The following is a 20,450-nucleotide window of genomic DNA, read 5'->3' as shown; positions in this document are numbered from 1 at the left end:
GCTCAGGTCCTGATCTTGGGGTCCTGGGATCAAGCCCCTCTTTGGGTTCCCTGCTCAGCTGGGGGTCTCTTTCTCCCTCTTCCTGTGCCTCTCCTCCCCACTTGTGTTCTCTCTTTCTCTCAAATAAATACGATCTTAAAAAAAAAAGAAAAAAGGAGTCTTTACTCAACCAATCTGTCAAGCAAATTTCGGGGCATCATGAAGAATTTTAAGATAGCAATGGACTAAAAACGTTTACAACTCACAGTTTGTGAAGCATAGCATTCCTCCACAGGGTACTGTTGGCACTTTGGGTAGAATGATTCTTTATCATGTAAGACTGATCCCCACACTGCAGATCGCTTAGTGTCCTTGACCACCATCTATCAAATGCCAGTGGAATTCTTCCTTAGTCACTGAGACAATACGAAATACTCCACACTGGGAAGGGGTGTGGTATAGCCCCTGGTTGAGAACCCACTTAGCATAGGAGTTATATTCCAGTGATGAGAAGATGGATCCAAGAAGAAAACACAGGATATAAGACACCCAGGTAAGCAAGAATATCAGCAAAGTGTAGGTCTAAATAAAAATCTTTACTTATAACAATTAACTAAAACCAGAGATGACAACACGGGATGGAGAGGTATGAAGACTGGAAAGGAGGTAGAGAGAAAAGTAAAATCATGCTAAGATCCTTATTTTGTTTGGTAGGAATGATGAGGGAACAGAAGGCTAGCTGAGGACAAAGCACAAGCTCACACTCTACAAACCACACTCCCTACTCCTAGGTGGGGTATGTGTGACATTCCTCCTGGAAGTTTCCAACTTTCTTAATGTTAATGGCTTGTTAGAGGGAAAAACAACCTTAACTTGACAATGGCAAGGCGTCCAGTATCTTGTGAGTCCTCTGTAGCATATGAAAATCCTTATGTAAACCCTTTTGCTTACCTCCCCCAACTCCCCAGTGTATAATCAGCCACCCCTCACAAGCCCAGGGCAGCAGCTCTTCCTGCCCACAGGTTCTGTCCCCATGCTTTAATAAAATCACCATTTTGCATCAAAGACATGTCAAGAATTCCTTCTTGGTCGTCAGCTCTGGACCTCAGCCCACCAAACCTCACCTATATTCCAAAACTACATGAGGAAGACATAGATATTAGTTAATATGCTTAACTATGTGTTTCAACAAATAAAGATAATAGGAACAGAATATAAACTTTCTAAATGGGTAGCCCGGGTGGCTCGGCGGTTTAGCACCGCCTTCAGCCCAGGGCATGATCTGGAGTCCCAGGATTGAGTCCTACATCGGGCTCCCTGCATGGAGCCTGCTTCTCCCTCTGCCTGTGTCTCTGCCTCTCTGTGTGTCTCTCATGAATAAATACATAAAATCTTTAAAAAAAAAAAAAAACTTTCGGGCAGCCTGGGCTTCAGCCCAGGGCCTGATCCTGGAGACTCAGGATCGAGTCCCATGTCGGGCTCCCTGCATGGGGCCTGCTTCTCCCTCTGCCTTTCTCTTTCTAATAAATAACTAAAATCTTAAAACAAAACAAAACAAAAAACAAACAAACAAACAAAAACTTTCCAAGTCATTAGAAGAAAAATTGATTGGGAGCAAATAAAATGCTACCCACTAACTGAAAAGTAGAGATGAAAAAGAAACATGAACACACCATATACAATAAAAAACACAAGGTAAATTGGTAGAAATGTACAAATGCATCAATAACCACAATAAGTGTGAATATATTAAATTCACTGTGAAAAGACAGACTCTTGAATTAAAAATAAAAAAAAGTTCAGGGGCACCTGGGTGGTTCTGTGGTTGAGCGTGTGCCTTGGCTCCAGTTGTGATCCTGGGATCGAGTCCCGCATCAGGCCCCTGCATGGAGCCTGCTTCTCCCTCCGCCTGTGTCTCTGCATCTCTCTGGTGTCTCTAGTGAGTAAATAAATAAATGAATCTTAAAAAAAAAAAAAGCGCCAAACTGTATGCTGTTTTATTAGAGACAGCAAAAGTAGAGTAACACAGAAAGACTGGAAATACTGAGTGGGAAAAGTATTTCCTCTGGCAAGCCAGGGAGAGAAAATCAAGTGGTGCAAAGGATCATAGCATTAGGCAAAATGGACTTCATGCAAAAATGATCACTGTTGGGCTCCTGGGTGGCACCTGCCTTCAGCTTCTGTCGTGATCTCTGGGTTCAATCCACCTCAGGCTCCCTGCTAGCAGGAGTCTGCTTCTCCCTCTGCCCCTTCTCCCCACTCCCACTCTCTCACTCTCAAATAAAAAAAATGCGTGTTATTTGAAAAGTCCAAACTATATATTGCTATTCAATCTACCAATAAGTTTAGCCTTTGTGTTGGTATGTGCCTAGTGGCATAGGATTGAAATGTATAACACTAAAAGTGACAGAATTATAAGGAGAAATAACCAATCCACAGCTCAGTGGGAAACTTCAATACGCCTGTTAGAAATCCGCAGAACAAGTAGTCAAAACATCAAGTAAAGCACATGGAAGATTTGAAATACCATGGTTCACAAGCTTTATCAAATAGATTTATGTGGAGATAAATGTTTGCCCTTTTCAAACACACATGATAACTTTACAGAAATTGTCCGTCTTTGAAATAATAGTTTTTTCTCTTAACCCTCCTTCTCTTTTCTCTATTCTCATATTTTTCTTTGCCGCCTTCTCGTGTTTCTATCTGTACCACCTGCTTGCTTCCCCTCCTCCCAGAGAACTTTGCTGGCAGAGTGATGATCTCTTCCTGGCTTTCTCTTTGTGCTCATAAAATCCGATGTAAATACACACAGCCATATAGATTTCTCTCCCTATCTCTTACAGAAATGAAACCATAGTTTATACATTTCTCTGCATCTTACGGGGATGGAGGACAGAAGTGCCCTCAAGTCAAGAAATTCTTTGTTAGGGGTACCTGGGGGCCTCAGTTCAGTTAAGTGTCTACCTTTGGTTCAGGTCATGACCCTGGGGTCCTGGGATCAAGCCTCGAGTCAGGCTCCCTGCTCAGAGGGGTCTGCTTCTCTCTCTCCATCTGCCCTTCCCCGTACTCATGCTCTCTCTCTCTTCCATTCTCAAATAAATAAATAAAATCTTAAAAAAAAAATTAAATTCTTTCTTAGTGGCTGTGTGATGTGTGTCATGATATGTTTCACAGTTTATTCAGCCATTCCTCTATCTATACTCATGTTTACTGAGTGAACATCTGCATCTACATATATTCTGGTGCTTTTATTTCTATGGCGTGGATTCCCGGGCATGGGATTGCTGGTCAAAGAATATGTGGAATTGCAATCTGGCCACATCCAGCCATTGTAGTATGGTGAAGAGGGTCCCTTCCCAGTCTGTAGTAGGTGTTCTCAAGCTTCTGTTTTGCTGGTCTGATGTGAGGAAAGTGATGGCTTATTATTTTTTCTTAAGATTTTATTTATTCGTGAGAAACACAGAGAGACAGAGACATAGGCAGAGGGAGAAGCAGGATTCCTGCAGGTAACCTTATGCAGGACTCGATCTTAGGACCCTAGGATCACAACGTGAGCCAAAGGCAGACCACTGAGCCAACCATTGAGCCACCCAGGCGCCCCTGGCTTGTTATTAAATGTGTATTTCCCTGACTCCCACAGAAGCTGGAAATCTTTTTAGGCCTATTCACTATTTGGGTTTGTCCTATGAGAGCTTCTAACTATTTTTTTTTTCTGATACCAATTTGCCAAAACTCTGTGTATATGGGCATTAACCCTTTATCTGCCATCTGCATTGCAGATTGATAGATCTTACAAGTGCCAGGGAGGTATAGCGTTGCATGTTTTCTTCTAAGATTTTAATCATTATATTTTTTAGATTCATTTTTTTAAAAAGATTTATCTATTTATTTATTATTTATGATAGACACAGAGAAAGAGAGAGAGAGGCAGAGACACAGGAGGAGGGAGAAGCAGGCTCCATGCCCGGAGCCTGACGCGGGACTCGATCCTGGGACTCCAGGATCATGCCCTGGGCCAAAGGCAGGCACCAAACTGCTGAGCCACCCAGGGATCCCCTATTTTTTAGATTCAAATCTTTAATTCACTTGGAATTTGTTTTTGTTCAAATGACATGTGAAATAGGGTTCTGGTTTTATTTCTACTATTTCTGCGCTATTTAATATAGTAGCCCTGAGGTACATATACTAAGCCACATGGCTTTTGGGCGTGGGAAATGTGACTGGGCCAACTGAAATGAACTGTATGTTTAAGACATACACCGATTTCTGGCACGCCTGGGTGGCTCAGCCAGATAAGCATTCGACTCTTGATTTCAGCTGAGGTCATGACCTTGGGTTTGTGGGATAAAACCCTGTATCAAGCTCTGTGCTCAGTGTGGAGTTTGCTTGGGATTCTCTCTCTCCCTCTCCCTCTGCTTCTCTCCCCGACTCATTCTATCTCTTGAAAGAAATAAATACAATCTTTAAAAAAAAATGTATATATATATATGTATATATATATATACCGATTTCCAAGACCTAGGACAAAAAAAAAAAATGGAATGTAAAGTGTCTCACTACTTTTATAGTGATTGATTATATTTATATATGTTGAAATCATACTATTTTTAAAAAGATTTTATTTATTTATTTATTTATTTGAGTATGAGAGTGAGCACAAGCAGGGGGAGTGACAAGAGGGAGAGGGAGAAGCAGGCTCCCTGCTGAGCGGGGGCCCTGATGTGGGGCTCCATCTCAGGAGATCCGAGATCATGACCTGAGCTAAAGGCAGATGTTTAACCAACTGAGCCGCCAGGGTGCCCCTAAATCACACTATTTTGGATATGTTGGATTAGATATTAAAACTAACTTCACATAATTCTTTTTTATTCTTCTCAATGTGGCTGCTAGAACCATTTTAATGATATCACAGCTTCCATCATATTTTTTCTTTTCTTTTTTTTTTAAGATTTTATTCATTTATTTGAGAGAGAGAAAGAGAAAGAGCATATGTGCAATGGATAGAAAGGGACAAAGGGAGAAGCAGACTCCTCACAGAGCAAAGACCCTACTGTGGGACTCGATCCTAGGGCCCTGAATCTATGACTTGAGCTGAAGGCAGATGCTTAACCAACTGAGCCATCCAGGAGCCCCAACTACCATCATATCTGACAGCTTGACAATAATCAGCTAATAATCAGCCAAAAATCAGCTTGCCAGGACTATTTCCTATTTATGATCTGCCTCACCAGGAGTGTAGCTGTCTTATTGCTTCTACTAGACATCTGTCTCATGTTCCTCACCTCCCATCATATTCGGGACAGCGCTCTCGGATTTGGAGAAATTCAGTCATGAGTCCTGTCTCTCCAGGCTTGGATCAGAACTCAAGTTCCCAGAGCTCCTTCTTCGTTAGGATGTGGGCACTAGATCCTCATGGAATGAATGAGAAGTGTGCTGGCTACATGGGGAATCCAGTTCTGCATGGAGTTGCTGTTTCTGTAGGTCCAGGTGGCACAGGCAATGAGCTTTGCAGGTGGCATTGCCAGCAGTGGTTCCAAGGTCAAGGTCCTGGCATGGGGGAGGGGCGGTGACAGGAATGGCAGTTTATCAGCAGACAACATGGGTAGGGTTGGGACATTACTTCTTCTTGAGTCTGGCTTTTCAGCCCTCATAGCAATAGTCTTATCTACTCAATATCTCTAACAAACTTGCTTGCTGCATCATCATCAGAATCGGCTTGTATCGCTGACCACACAGAACCCTGAGTGATATACTGGGATTACTTTCCTTAAAGAAAGCAATTTTGAATTTTTTCCCCTATTATTCCTAAAATATCATCTCACTATCTTAATGAATTCTCTCTTAATTGGCTTCCAGTTTATTTTCTTATTCTTTTTCCTATTTCTCAAGGACTGTGTTGTCTTAGCCTGGGCTTCCCAGAAAACAGAGCCTGTGACAAAAGTCTACATGCTAACACTTTGTGGATGAGTGCAGCCTCAGAGAAATCAGGCTGAGGGGAAAAGTGAGTCAGGGAGGAGAGCCAGGGTGTGCCAGAGCATTACTGAGAGTTTTGGAATAGTGTAGGTAGCTAGTTGCATGAGTTAGTCTTGGAGAAGATGAGCAAAATTTATTCATGGCTCCTTCTTGTCCCTCCATTGCCTCTGGTTCAAAATCTGCCCACTGGGCACTAACCGGGCACACCCATGCTGTATGGGGGCATCTAGGGAAGCCAGAGCCTCTGGGACCTGTCTAGTGCATATAATGGTCTGTCTCTCTTTTTCTGCCCGTGCTACCATGGGGGTCTTCAATCAGCAGTGTTGTCAATGGTAGAGGCAACCATGACCAGACTTAATGACCAGGAGAGTGGCTGGGTCGCTTATTGGTTGGGTGTCTGCCTTCAGCTCAGGTTGTGATCCTGGAGTCCTTGGATCGAGTCCTACATCAGGCTCCCAGTGAGGAGCCTGCTTCTCCCTCCATCTATGTCTCTGCCTCTCTCTGTGTCTCTCATGAATAAATACATAAAATCTTAAAAAAAAAAAAAAAAAGACCAGGAAATGGCTCGCTGTTGAGCCCTTCCATCTATGAATCAAAGCAAGCAATGTAGGTACGAGTTAGTGGGCGGGATGGTTGTAGGGAGAATGCCAGAGATATGATGTGGTGCACAATGCAAGTCTAGCATATTCCAGTCCTTGGACCATTCAGATCCACTTCTCCCCTCTTGTGGTATCTGGAGCACATCTAAGAATAAGATGCCTTCATTTCTTCCCCAGGAGGAGAGATGCAAGTCAGTCCTTCAAGATGATCACTTGTCGCAGTTCCTGAAGGAGTTTTAAGAGGGTTAGCACACTAACATACAGTTTCTGCACTGGTAGCTCATTCCAGGGTAGGAATTTCTATTTATCAGCTTCCTCCTGTGCCACCCATTCTAGAATTTTCTCCCCCATGGCCATCACTTTAACTGACATATGCTGCTTGCCTGGTGGGGTGATGTCAGACCTTCCTCCTCAAGAGGTCTAGGCTCTTACTTTCCTTGCCTGTCTAACTGTGGATGTTACAATAGCCTGGAATTTTCTGGAAGCCCTAAGAGATGCCCCCATGATTCTCTGGGCTCCAAACATACACTGAGCCCCACTATATGGTAGTTACTTTCATTCCTGGAGCTGCAAGGTGGACTATCCCAGCTGGTAGAGTCATTTCTTTCTTTGTTTGCTAATCCACTGGCTTGAAGACTCTAGCATTGCCAGGAGATAGTGGGAAGCTAATCCTATCTCCTCCACTCATTTGTTCCCCGGGGATACCACCCCTACCATACATAGGCCATTGGTTTGGTGCATATGCCCTATTCTGGAGGACAGCATCCCAATCCTAAAAGGTATAATTATAACTGAGCTGATGCCTTAACCAAGCCTTGGACTGGCCACCCTACTATTCTATCAGGCTAACTGCTTTAGGTGATGGTGTATATCCTTGCTACTTAAAAGTATGTGTGTGGGGTGCCTGGCCTGGCTCAGCAGGAGGAGAAGGTGACTCTTGATCTTGGGGTTGTGAGTTCAAACCCTGTGTTGGGTGTAGAGATTACTTAAATAAGTAAAACTTTAAAAAGTTTTCTTTTTTAAAAAAGGATGTGTGTAGGGAGAGGATTAACAGCATCACCTGGGAGCTTGTTAGAAATGCAGAATCTCCGGCCCCACCCAGAACTACTAAAACAGAGTCAGAAATTTAACAAGAGACCTAGGTGATGTGTTTGCTCCTTGAAGTTTGGTGTGTAATAAGACCAACAAATCATGTTTGCTGAAGCAGGGCAATGCCTGAAGACAGAGGGAGGGAGGGAGGGAGGGAGGGAGGGAGGGAGGGAGGGGTGACAGAAGCAGGGAAGAGGAGGGAGGTGTAGGATGTGGCTCCAGATATGAAGCAATGGTTAAAGTGAATCATATACAAGTAGCAAGTTCTCTTCAGTATTAATGGCATCATTTAAGGCTACTAAATTTCCTTTGAGTGTAGCTTTTTCTGTCCATGTAAGTTTTCCAGCGAAGTCTCCTTTTCTGTTTCCTAGACAATTTGTAATTTTACTTTCGCTTTTCTTTGATTCGAGTGTTACTAAACAGTGTGTTTCTTACACTTAATTTCCAAGTAGTTAGTATTATTTTGGTGGCCTTTTAAATCCTTTCTTTCTTTTTTTTTTTTAGTTGAATGATGAGCAGATAAGAAAGTCTATGAGATATCTAATTTCTTGAAATTTTCAACATTTTTCCATGACCCAGTAGATGATAAATTTTGGTAAATGGTCATGTACACACAAAAAATACATATCCTGTATATGAAGAAACATTTGTTTGAGTTTGTGGACTATTTTACTAATTCTTCTAGGTGCCTATTTTCCTTATTAGAGCTACTGGTTTTGAAAGGGATAGATTGAGTTCTGGAACTGAAATGAAGAAGTGGTGCTGAGTGGCAGGGGTGGACAGTGTGGACACTGAATGCACTCCCCGATCCCCCTTCAGGAGGGAAGGACCCATGGCTGCTCAGCTGCTCGAGATACTGCCTGTTGTGCCCAAGATTGCGAATCCGAGAAACCACGGAGGAGCCGGAGGAGCTGACACTGATGCAAATGCACAAGGGTTTATTTGCAAGCTCGAGCTTGGGTCCAAGTATACTCCACACAGCAGAGCAGGGGCTTGGACCCCGAGGTGGGTTACAGCTGGGTTTATGGGCTGGTCTAGGGGATTTTCAGAAGGGGTGGAGGAATTTTTTCCATTCCAATATGGGGGAAAGTGTGGGGGAGTTTCTTAAGATCTGATATGGGATTCTCTGCTGAGGGCATTCTGAGCTCTGTTGTCTTTATTTCTTTCTTCTCTCTCTCTCTCTCTCTCTCTCTCTCTCTCTCTCTCTTTTTTCTGTTGTCTTTCTGATATGGGATTCCCTGTCAAGGACATTCTGCAGTTTTTCCTGTAAAGTTCAGCTCTTATTCCCAGGGGCCTGAGATGGCTGTATTTGTGCTAACGCTGAACTTAAGGTGGAATGGCCTTAATTTTCTCAGCCTCCACGTTTCCCCCTCTCAGAGGAACCTAAGGAAGGACCCAATCATGGGTCCAGGTTGCTCTCAGAATGAGCCAGGGGGAATGATTAAACCAGGATTCGAACCAACCTTGTTGCTGTTCTTGCTCCCGTTTATGTCCCAGTGAAGAAGCAACATCTTACGTTTAAGGCAGCACATACCCCCCCACCACCCCTTGTTAAGAAGACTAAGTCTATCCCTTTTTATTTTTTGTTATTTTTTTATTTTTTTAATCCCTTTTTATTTTGAAGAACAACCTCAGACTAGGGAGGTGGGAAATAAGTGAGAACGTCGCAGTTTTAGCTTTAGGGGATTGTCCTTGCCTGGTTGGCCTTTCTATTCAGGAACAAAGTCCTTGAGAAAGGCGTGTGGGTCAGCTGGCTGGACGTAGGTGCAGTGGACCCAGGGAGTAATCCCGCCAACCTTCAGAGTGGTGGGAGTGGTCAGGATCACGATGCCAGTTAACTGGCATGCGTGGCAGCTTGCCACAATCTGCTCAATTTTTGCTTGAGAATCTTTAATAGTGGTCTTTGCATGTCGTATGAGGTCTTCCATCTTCCTTGTTCCCATATGAGTACCCCGATGCATCTTGGATAGGACTCGCAGTCCTAGTTCCTCTGGCAGGATGATGCTGGAGTCTGTGGCCCTCCACCAGCCACGCAAGCACTGGGTCATAGACAAGCATTTGATCCAGTGTAAATCAGCATCAGTATCCGGTGTCCGGCAGGGTCGGTGCCCCCAGATCGGGTCTTGTTTCCGTGGTTACAGCTGCCCCCGCGTATCTGATTCCTTCTTGAATGAAACTGCTGCCGTCCATGTACCAGGTGGTGTCCGCATTCAGCAGTGGCTGGTCCTGGAGATCAGCTGATTCCATGCACCTGCGCCAAAATTTCTTGACAGTCATGCAGACGGGGGTCCCAGTCTGGATTAGGGAGATGAGAGGCATGGGGTATTGGCGGACCCTGACAGGGTCTGCCCCCAGCTTTAGTTCTATGTATATGGCCGGTTGGTGCTGGGCCAGCCCAATTCCCCCAGTTTCTGCCCATGCTTGGGGAAATTCCTGCAGCCAACAGTCAACGTCAGTCACTGGGGCTGAGGGCGTTTGGTGGAGACGATATTCATCCTCTAAACTCAGGACAAGCTGTGTTTGTTCCCTGTGGGGAGGAGCACACTGAATTGGGTGCTCCTCCTTGTTTAGGATTTTTGCCCCTTTGGGATGGAAGCAAATTTGTGCCCTCATCTTGGTGAGTAAATTCCGACCTAACAATGGGTAGGGACACTCAGGGATGACCATGAAGGAGTGGGATACCCAGCCCATGCTGAGATCCACAGTTCTTCGGGTAGTCCATGAGTACTGTTTGGTGCCCGTAGCCTCTTGCACCCATGAAGTCTTGTTTGCCAATTTCCCTTGGGGTTGTAATAAAAGCGAGTGTTGTGCCCCCAGTGTCCACTAGAAATTCAATGGGTTGCCCCTCCACTCTGAGAGTTACCCTGGGCTCGGAGAGGGGTGCCGAATCCCGACTCCCCTAGTTGTCCAGGTCCTCCATCTCCAAGAGCTTGGCAGGGGCCTTAGATCTTTTGTTAGGGCAGTCTTTCACCCAGTGGCCCTTTTCTTTGCAATAAGCACATTGGTTATTGTTCAGTTTATGGTGCTCCCGATGGGGACCAGGGCCATCCTCCTTACCTGACCCTGAAGCCAGCTTCTTGAGGTGCCTCCGTCTTTCCCGTGGGTCGTCCATGGTTGTGGCCAGCAGGATCTTAGCCAGGGTTCGGGTCTGCCGGTCACTTAGTTTGGTTTGTTGCTCTTCCGGACTTTCTCTATTATTATAGACTCTTTCTGCTACTATTACTAAGTCCTGCAAGCTCTTCTCTCCCAGTCTCTCTACTCTTTGCAATTTCTTTTTAATGTCTGGAGCGGCCTGGTTAACAAAGGCCAGGATAATTGCGGCCTTTGTTTCCGGGGCTTCTGGGTTCTAGGGGTGTACTGCCTAAAAGCCTCTATGATTCTAAGAAGGCTGCTGAACTCTCATCCTTACCCTGTCTCACATCATATACTTTGGCCAGATTGGGAGGCTTGTGCGCGGCAGCCTGGAGACTTGCCAGCAGAGTCTGGCAGTAGAGGCGGAGTCTCTCCTTACCTTCAGCCTAGTTGTGGTCCCAGGTGGGGCGGGATAAGGGGAAGGCAGCGTTTATGAGGTCTGGGTTTTGAGTTGGCTGTCTGTCCTCTCCCAGGACACACTTCCGGGCTTCCACCTGAATTCATTCTCTCTCTTCAGTGGTGAAGAGAATCTGCAAGAGCTGTTGGCAGTCATCCCAAAGTAGGCTGGTGGATAAACAGAACAGGATCTAAAAGCCCGATTAGATGTCTCGGATTATCAGAGAACTTTGCATTTTGGGTTTTCCAATTATATAAATCACTGGTGGAGAACGGCCAGTATAACATTAGCTGGCCGCCAGTCTTGTTGGGGGAGGGGGGGCAGGGCCCCAAAGGGAAGGGCGGTGGAGTCGTCCGGCCTTGCATTTGGAGGTGGGTTCACCTGGTGGGTCTGTCTGCGTGTCCCCGCTGCTGGCCCTCGCACAGAGACTCCCTCGTTGGGGGTGGGGGGGCGCCCCTTCTGCAGCCCCTGGTGCTCCCAATGGAGGGGTGTAAGGGAGAGAGAGCGTCAGGTAGGGTGGCGGGAGGATCAGGTCTTCCAGGGAGGAATCCTGCAAGACCGGATAAAGGGGCACTTTGGTCGTAGAATTGGTCTCCTTCTCGGCTTTCCGCAGGGCTAGAATCTCGGTAGGTCCTGCTTTGGGGGGTAAAAATAGTTTTAGCCAAGGAGGGGGATCCTCGGTAATGTCCTGCCAGACCAGGATGTAGGGCACCTGGTCAGGGTGGCTGTCTGGTTTGTCCCTGAAGATCACGGCCTTAACCTGTAAGATAATAGGTAGGTGGAAAGTTCCTTCTCGGGGCCATCCCATGTCAAAGATTGGCCATTCTGATATGTAATAAATTTGAAATCTCTCTCTCCGTATGTCTGTGCTCAGATTATGAGCTCTTTCCCTAAGGTCTGAGAAGTGGGAGAGTGAGACAGGGGAGTGGTTTGTGTCTGCCCCATTATGTCCTCAATCCACACCAAGACACAGACAGTAAAGACGATTAACAAGGACACAATAACACAGACAAACGTTCCAGTGCGGCCACAGAGACCAAACAGAAAGTAAACCGAAGGGCTGGCAGTCAGTCCCCCTTACAGATGAGGACCCTGTCCTCCAGGCGGGGGCAAGGGACATCTCCTCAAGACCCCCGGTCGAGGGCCCGCCAGCCGTCCAGTCCACCTAAGCCAATGTCGACCTAATACAGATCGGAATTCCTACAGGTGAAAATACAGTTTAGAGCTCTCAGAAAATATGCACACAAAAGGTGGGAAAAGTTGAGTGTACTCACCAGGCGTGAAACCCTCCGGTTGGGGTCCTAGGGGTCTCTTGGATCCTGGATGAGCCCCCCAAAATTGTGCCCAAGATTGCAAATCTGAGAAACCACCAAGGAGCCGACACCGATGCAAACACACGAGGGTTTATTTACAAGCTCGAGCTTGGGTCCAAGTGTACCCGACACAGCGGAGCAGGGACTTGGACCCCGAGGTGGGTTCCAGCTTAGATTTATGGGCTGGTCTAGGGGCCCTCCAGAAGGGGGGGAGGAATTTCTCAAGTTCTGTTTACATTCTGATATGGGGCTTCCTGCCACTGGCTTGAGCTCTGTTCTCATTCTGATATGGGGCTTAACTGAAGTAAGGTAAAGTTCAGCTCTTACTCACAGGGCCTGAGACGGCTGTACTTGTGCTTACACTGAACCTAAGGTGGAATGGCCTTAATTTTCTCGGCCTCCACACTGCCAGCACGTAGTCCTCAGTTGTCAGCACTCTTCAGGGAGTGCCTGGGCTGAAGAAAACTGCTTCACCCAAGATCAGATCCCCTGGCAGCCCATGTCCAGTTACTGGTTGACAGGGGAGTATAAAGGCCCAGCTTCCCTCATACCAACTTGGGACAACTCTGAAGTGCCAGCATAAGCTTCCAAGCTCCTCTAGAGGCTTCACCTGCTTTTACTGAATCTGCATAACAGCCCACCTCCTCCCTCTGCCTAGACCTTCCTTCCCTTTCACAGATGTGAATCCCAGGGATGCTCCACATGCAAATCTCTGCTTTGGAGTTTTTCTTCTGAGAAAGCCAGCTATGACCATAGGAGGTTGTCCTTATTCTTAAGGATACAGGCTTAAGAGAAAAGTGTCATCATTCACTCTTGACTCTTGCCTGGATGAGTGGCTCAGTTGGTGGCTCAGTTGATTAAGTGTCTGACTGGGTGGCTCAGTTGATTAAGTGTCTGACTCTTGGTTTCCGCCCAGGTCAGGATCTCTGGGTCCTGGGATGGAGCCCCCGTCAGGCTCTGCACTCCATGTGGGGAGACTTGGCATGAGACTTTCTCTCCCTCTGTCCTCCCCCTTCTTCTAACTCTCTCACAGAAATAAATACATCTTTAAAAGAAAAGAGTGAAGTGTCATAATATTGGTAACTAATGCCGATGATTCAGGAACAAAAATGTGTATCTACATACTAAGAGAGAGACAGAGAGATAAAGCTAATGTGGCAAAATCATAACAACTGGTGCATCTAGGTGGTTCATACAGACATGTTTATTGTAGTGTTCTTCTGCCTTTTCTGGGGATTTGAAATTTTTCAAAACATAGGTGAAAGTGAAATCTCTTTCTTTTTAATAGGTGTCTCAGTGGAAGCAAAATTAGTCTTGAATATTCAATGTACTACCTTTACCTGGGGCCTCTTCATTACTTTTAATCTTTTGCTTGTTTTTCTAATACAGTTATATAAATCTCTATGTCTTCTTTCAAATTCTCCTTTGGTCACATCTCATAGATTTGGGTATTTTCTCTTCTCATGGTTATTCATTAGAAATAATTCATAACTTCTATCTTGATTTTCTCTTTAACCCCACAGATAGTTAAAAGAGTGAACTTTGATATTTATGCCTGTGAGGGTTTTGTTGATGGTGAAGTTTTTGGATTTTTTTTTTTTTTGCTTAGCTCTTCTAGTTGATGATCTTGGTTCTATTGCACCATGGTCTATGAAATGGCCTATGGTATTTTGGAATATAGTGAATTTTCCTCTGGGAATTCTGGGGAGATGGTTCTTGAATACATCCTTGCCGCCATCCTCCTTCAACTTAAAGCTAACTACAGAACATTCTTTGAAGCAAGAAGATTCTGAGGTTCAGGGTGGATGCAAGACCTTGCTGATCTGAAGCCCAGAGAAGGGAGTGGCAGAGAAATTCTCTGCTTCTCACTCTTAGTGAGAGCCTGGAGACCAGAAGCACAGAGCGAGGGCAGCCTGGGTGGCTAAGCAGTTTAGCGCTGCCTTCAGCTCAGGGCGAGATCCTGGAGTCCTGGATTGAGTCCCAGTTCGGGCTCCCTGCATGGAGCCTGCTTCTCCCTCTGCTTCTCCCTCTGCTTCTCCCTCTGCCTGTGTCTCTGCCTCTCTCTCCCCCTCTCTGTCTCTCTTGAATACATAAATAAAATAAAATCTTTTTTTAAAAAAAGGAAGCACAGAGCAAGGAGTCATGGTCAGAAGGAAAACTGTTAAATATGGGAATATTTGATCTATAGGCATCTTTTAAAATTTTTTTTATTTATTTATGATAGTCACACACACACAGAGAGGCAGAGACACAGGGAGAGGGAGAAGCAGGCTCCATGCACCGGGAGCCCAACGTGGGATTTGATCCCGGGTTTCCAGGATCGCGCCCTGGGCCAAAGGCAGGCGCTAAACTGCTGTGCCACCCAGGGATCCCCTATAGACATTCTTAGTACATTCTGAGAGAGATGCTGCACTTGTCCAAGTGACGGTGCTTTGGGTTCATTGCTCTGGGGCACTTAAAATGCTGTGGGACAGGTGCGCCTGGCTGGCTCAGTGGGTAGAGCATGCAACTCTTGATCTCAGGGTGATGAGTTCAAGTCCCATGTTGGGCATGGAAACTACTTAAAAAACAAAGAAACAAACACAAAATGCTGTGGGGAAATAAACAATGTACCTCTTACCTCTTCCCCAGGAAAATGTCAGCTGAGGAGATTGGAGAGCAGAGAGAGTCCTTCTGGGAACCACGACTTACCAGCTAAGGAACTGCTGACCCAGAGGGGCCAAGGTCGCTGGGCCGTCCGTCCATTGCTCTGCCAAAGATCCCCAGCAGCTGACCACGTGCCCTGATGAGCCAGCAAAGGAAAATAGGAACACGTATACAGGGACCTAGAGGAGAGCAAGAGAAAGAACTAGCACATCATGGAGAAGAGTGGGCATAAACCTACTGGAGGAGAGAGAGGATGCCCTGAACAGAAATCAATGATGAGAGCACCGCCGAGGAGCTACAGGTGCAGGGCGATATATGTGTCCTGGGTGGATGGAAAATCTCATGCTCAGACTAAACATCTCAGCAGAGGAGCAGAGGAGGGGATGGTCGCTGCTGGAACCCGACATGGAATACTACCCAGTGGAGACGTAAAACACGCATCAAAAATTTGAAGGGATGGAAATTATAAGGTGAAAAAGAGAGGTTTGAGGAAATGACGCAGGCCACTGAATACCAGGCCATTAGAATTATTCAGTATTGGAATTACTATTATTGAAATACTGGAAGCTCATAAGGTAGAGGAAATGGAAGACATGCATTGATTAAACAGAATGGAGGAAATCTTCCCTGAAATTTTCTCCATAAATACTTGATCTGAAGATTTGAAGGGTTTGCTGAATTACAAGCAGAACTTAGAAAAAATAATACTCACCTTTAGGCATGTCCTGAAAAATAGACTGAGTTCCGAGGCTAATTACAAAGCTTCCCTGCTCCCAGGGAGGGAAAATAAGTAACTTACAAAGAAGAAAACCAATAAGGCAGGCACTGGACTTCTTATCTGCTACACGGAAGCACATGATGGTGTAAGGATAATCTACAGACTTTTTTTTTTTTTAATTTTTATTTATTTATGATAGTCACAGAGAGAGAGAGAGAGACGCAGAGACACAGGCAGAGGGAGAAGCAGGCTCCATGCACCGGGAGCCCGACGTGGGATTCGATTCCGGGTCTCCAGGATCGCGCCCTGGGCCAAAGGCAGGCGCCAAACCGCTGCGCCACCCAGGGATCCCTAATCTACAGACTTTTGAGAGAAAAGGAATCCTATGGGAAAGTCTACTATTAATATGGGAGGACCTCCACCTGGTATTTCGGGGGAGGGGCAGATGGAAGAGGAGGCTAAAAGCTTTTATATCTCTTAGGGCCTCGGGGAGCCTGGAGATGTAAAAGTGTTATAAATGGGTCATCTTAAAAGTATTATAAATGGGAAATAGATGGTATTTTTTTCATATAATAGAAGATTACATAATTGCAATTATGTACTTTATTCTAAATGTTAAAAGGGAAAAAGGTAACTGCTGTCAGAACGGAAAAGTATAGAACACTAAACTCTACAAGAAAAAAAAGATAATGGCCATGTTATCAAACCAGCAAAAACAAGAAAAAGGAAATAATAGAGTAAAATAAATAGTAAGGCTGAATTAAAATGAAAGGAATAAAATATGTCCATTTCTACACTATCTCAAATGGGTCTGCGGGGATACCTGCCAACTTGGACCCCGTGCCAGTGGTTTTGAAATACTGGCATCTCCCTCTTTCCCAGCATACTGTTATCTGTCATGGTCTTACAGGGCCCTCCTAGGGATCCAGCCTCTCCTTGAGTTGATGTGTTTGGAACCCTAACGTGGGCTCGCATCTGGAAGCTGAGCAAGGGATTGTGACTTTTTTTTTTAAGATGGGGCCTCTTTCCTTTCTTTCTTTCTTTCTTTCTTTCTTTCTTTCTTTCTTTCTTTCTTTCTTCTTTCTTTCTTTCTTTCTTTCTTTCTTTCTTTCTTTCTTTTCTTTTTTTCTTTCTTTCTTCTTTCTTCTCTCTTCCTTCATGAGAGACACAGAGAGAGGCAGAGACATAGGGTGAAGCAGTCTCCCTGCAGGGAGCCTGATGCGGGACTGGATCCCAGGAACCCAGGATCACAACCTAGTCAAAGGCAGATGCTTAACCACTGAGCCACCAGGTGCCCCAGATTGTGACTTTTCAACAGGATGATGAACCAGCTGATCAGGAAAGTTAAGTTGTGAAAAATATGTATTTAGCGTAGAAGAGGCACAGGATCATACATTTTATGTATAATACATCTAGGAAAAGACTGGAAGGAAATATAGTGGATCGTTGGCCTTTCTTACCTCTAAGTGGTAGTATCGTGGGCCATTTTAATTTTCTTTGTATTTTTCTGTATTTCCCACATTTTTGTACTGTAGCAGAGGCACTCTGTCACTCCAGAGATTACACGTGTATAGGTGTGTTTTCTCTCCTTTGGAGAGAGGTTCCAGAAAATTGTCTTGGCATAGGCATCATGAAAGTGGTCGTCAACTCCCCAGTCTCCAAAGGAAGTGTGTGGCTATCTGGCATCACTTGAGCAGGCTTCCCAGGAAAGACTCCTTTAGAGTTGTGCAAGGTGGCTTCCCAGAAGAATGGGAAAGGGGCCCCATAGGCCAGGCAAGGGGACTTTAATCAGCCCCTTTGTAGTCAGGTTAAACATGCATGTGTCATACAAGCCAGTGGCGTGTCTCCTAGGTATTCATTCAATAGAAATGAAAATCCATGTCCGCACAAAGACTCGCACATGAATACTCACAGCAGCTTTATTCATGGTAACATCAAATTGGACTCAAACCAAATATCCACAAGCAAGTGAATGAATGGACAAATTTTGGTGTATTGGAATAGTACTCAGCAGTACAAAGGAATGGACTACTAATGTACCCAACAACATGGGTGCATCTCAAAATAACTAGCTGAGTGAAACAAGTGAAAAAGAAAGAGCACCCACTGTTTGCTTTCATTTATATAACACTCTGAAGAAGGCAAACTCTTCTGCAGTGACACAAAGATCAGTGGCTGTCTGGGGACGGACTGGAGGGAAAAAAAAGGAGGGAACAGGATGGTGCAGGGGGAAACTTTTGGGAATGATTGTAATGGAACATTGGAACTTAAATTTTCCTTGGGGGAGTGCATTCTGAGCAATAACAAGATCTTGACTGAGGAGCTGTTGAGGTTGGACAGCACCATGGCATACCCCAAGTTGCCAGAGAAAGGATGGTCCTAATTCAGATGTGGGGTAATAATGGGATGTTCTCCGGATTCATCTGCCCTTACTGCAGTGCTTCTCAACCTTTATTTTTTATTTTACAGCCCACTCACCCCGCTGAAAAGCCTTTTTAGATATTTTCCCCCCTAATTGTTCCCTTCCTCGTGAAATTTTATTTATTTATTTATTTCCTCATGAAATTTTAATTTAGATATACTGTATACCTGTTTATATACTGTGGTCCTCTGAAGGCTATCGACCACTGCAGTATCTAAGATTTTGGGTGGGACCCAAGAATCAATTTTCACCCAGTTGGGGGCAGACTGGTCCCGTTGAGATTGCACGCCTATTCCCCTTTGAAAATAATTAAGGTGGGCAAGGAAAAAGAGGTTTTATAATTACAATGATCGATTGATTCTTTAACAGAAACACAGGGACACACAGAGCTGTGAAAAAGGTTTCCTAAGCACTGTGCATTCAGGTGGATTTATGAAAACGGGAGGCTGAAATGCCGAGGCAGGGTCTGCAGGGCCTGCAGGGCCCCAAGCTTTCTGGAAGGCGGCGTCTTTCATGTGCGAGTAGAGCCCCCTGCCGGCCATTCCGGGAACATCGCCCAGTAAATTAACGTAGCCCATTCACTCACCTGCTATTTTCCCAGTATCCGTAAGGTGTCGTTGTGAGGCTCCAGGCTTGGGTGGAGGTTTAGCCAAGTTTAACGACAGAGTCAGGACCCCACAGTGGTCAAGGGGCAAAACTAGAATTAAAAGTCAGGTGTGTCCGAATCCAAAGCTCATACTCTCCTCCTCTGGAGGTCGAGGTTCATTTCTCCATCTATACATGTCTGATTGCTGCAGCATCATTTGTCCAAAAGTCTACTCTTCCTCCACTGTTGTTGCACATTTGTAAAAAATCAGTTGGGCGTATTTGTATGGGTCTATTTCTGGGTTCCCCATTCAGTTCCATTGATCTGTGGGTCTATCCATTCACCAATACCACACTGTCTCGATTCTGGTAGCTTTATCATAAATCTCCCGTAGACTCAGTCTTCCATTTTATTCCTCTTTTCCAAAATTGTTTTAGCTATTCTAGTTCCTTTGTCTTTCCATATAAACTTTAGAATAATATTGCCTAGTTCTACCAAAAAAGCCAAATCAAACCAAACTCCTGCTGTAATTTTGATAGATACTGCATTAAACCTACGTATCAGTACGAGGAGAACTGACATCTTTACTCTGTTAAGTTTTCCAATCCACGAATAAGGTATAGAAATTTCTCCATTTCTTTACATCCCCTTTTTTTTAAGACTTTATTTATTCATTTATGAAAGACACACAGAGAGAGAGAGACAGAGACACAGGCAGAGGGAGAAGCAGGCTCTATGCCAGGAGCCTGATATGGGACTCGATCCTGGGTCGCCAGGATCTCGCCCTGGGCCAGAGGCAGGTGTTAAACTGCTGAGCCACCCAGGGATCCTTTAGATCATCTTTGATTAGCATTATTTAGTTTTCAGCATGCAAGTTCTGCACATGTTTTGTTAGATTTACATCTAACCATAGGCTTTTCCTGGAGCAATTTAAAATGGTATTTTATTTTTTTAAAGATTTTATTTGTTTATTCATGAGAGACACAGAGAGGCAGAGACATAGGCAGAGGGGGAAGTAGACTCCCTGTGGGGAGCCTGATGTGGGACATGATCCCAGGACTCCCGGATCACTATCTAAGCCAAAGGCAGATGGTAGCTAAAAATCAAGCTACTATCTATTCCTATTTTTCTGAGTTTTTTATCATGAATTTCAAATACTTTTTGTCAATAGTTTTCCTTCATTGGTTGGTACAAGGTTGATTCCTTCATTGGTTGATAAACTACATTTTAGGTTATTAAGATGATGGATTATATTGATTTTGAATATTGAACCAGCCTTGCATCCATGCAATAACACCCCATGGTATATAATTCTTTTCGATATTAATGCCTTTTCATATAATTAATAAATAATTCTATTTGCCAATATTTTGTTAAGGATTTGTGCGCATATAGTCAAAGGAATATTGGTCTGTTTTTTTATCGTGTACTTTTTTTTTATTTTTTTGGTTTTGGTATCCGTGAGTACTAGGTTCATACATTGAATTGGGAAGTGCTTTCTTCTCTTTGATTATCTGGAAGAAAGTGCATAGAATCGGTGTTAGTTCTTTAAATATATTGTAGAATTCTTCAGTGAAATCATTTGGGCTTGGACAC

At 44.7% G+C, this 20,450-nt stretch overlaps 1 long non-coding RNA gene across 1 annotated transcript in view; it reads left to right on the top strand.

Moving 5' to 3' along the window:
* The window catches only part of LOC140595344 (uncharacterized), a 38,203-nt gene extending 17,985 nt beyond the window's left edge, over positions 1–20,218 (top strand). The window contains exon 2 of the long non-coding RNA XR_011996879.1: positions 15,114–20,218. This is a non-coding gene — a long non-coding RNA (uncharacterized lncRNA). The remainder of the gene's footprint in view (positions 1–15,113) is intronic.
* Positions 20,219–20,450: the final 232 nt, after the last annotated feature.

Source organism: Vulpes vulpes, chromosome 14 (genome assembly GCF_048418805.1).
Source record: "Vulpes vulpes isolate BD-2025 chromosome 14, VulVul3, whole genome shotgun sequence".
Taxonomy (NCBI): Eukaryota; Metazoa; Chordata; class Mammalia; order Carnivora; family Canidae; genus Vulpes; species Vulpes vulpes.
Note: the sequence above shows the minus strand (reverse complement) of the source record. Positions and strands in the feature narration are given on the sequence as shown.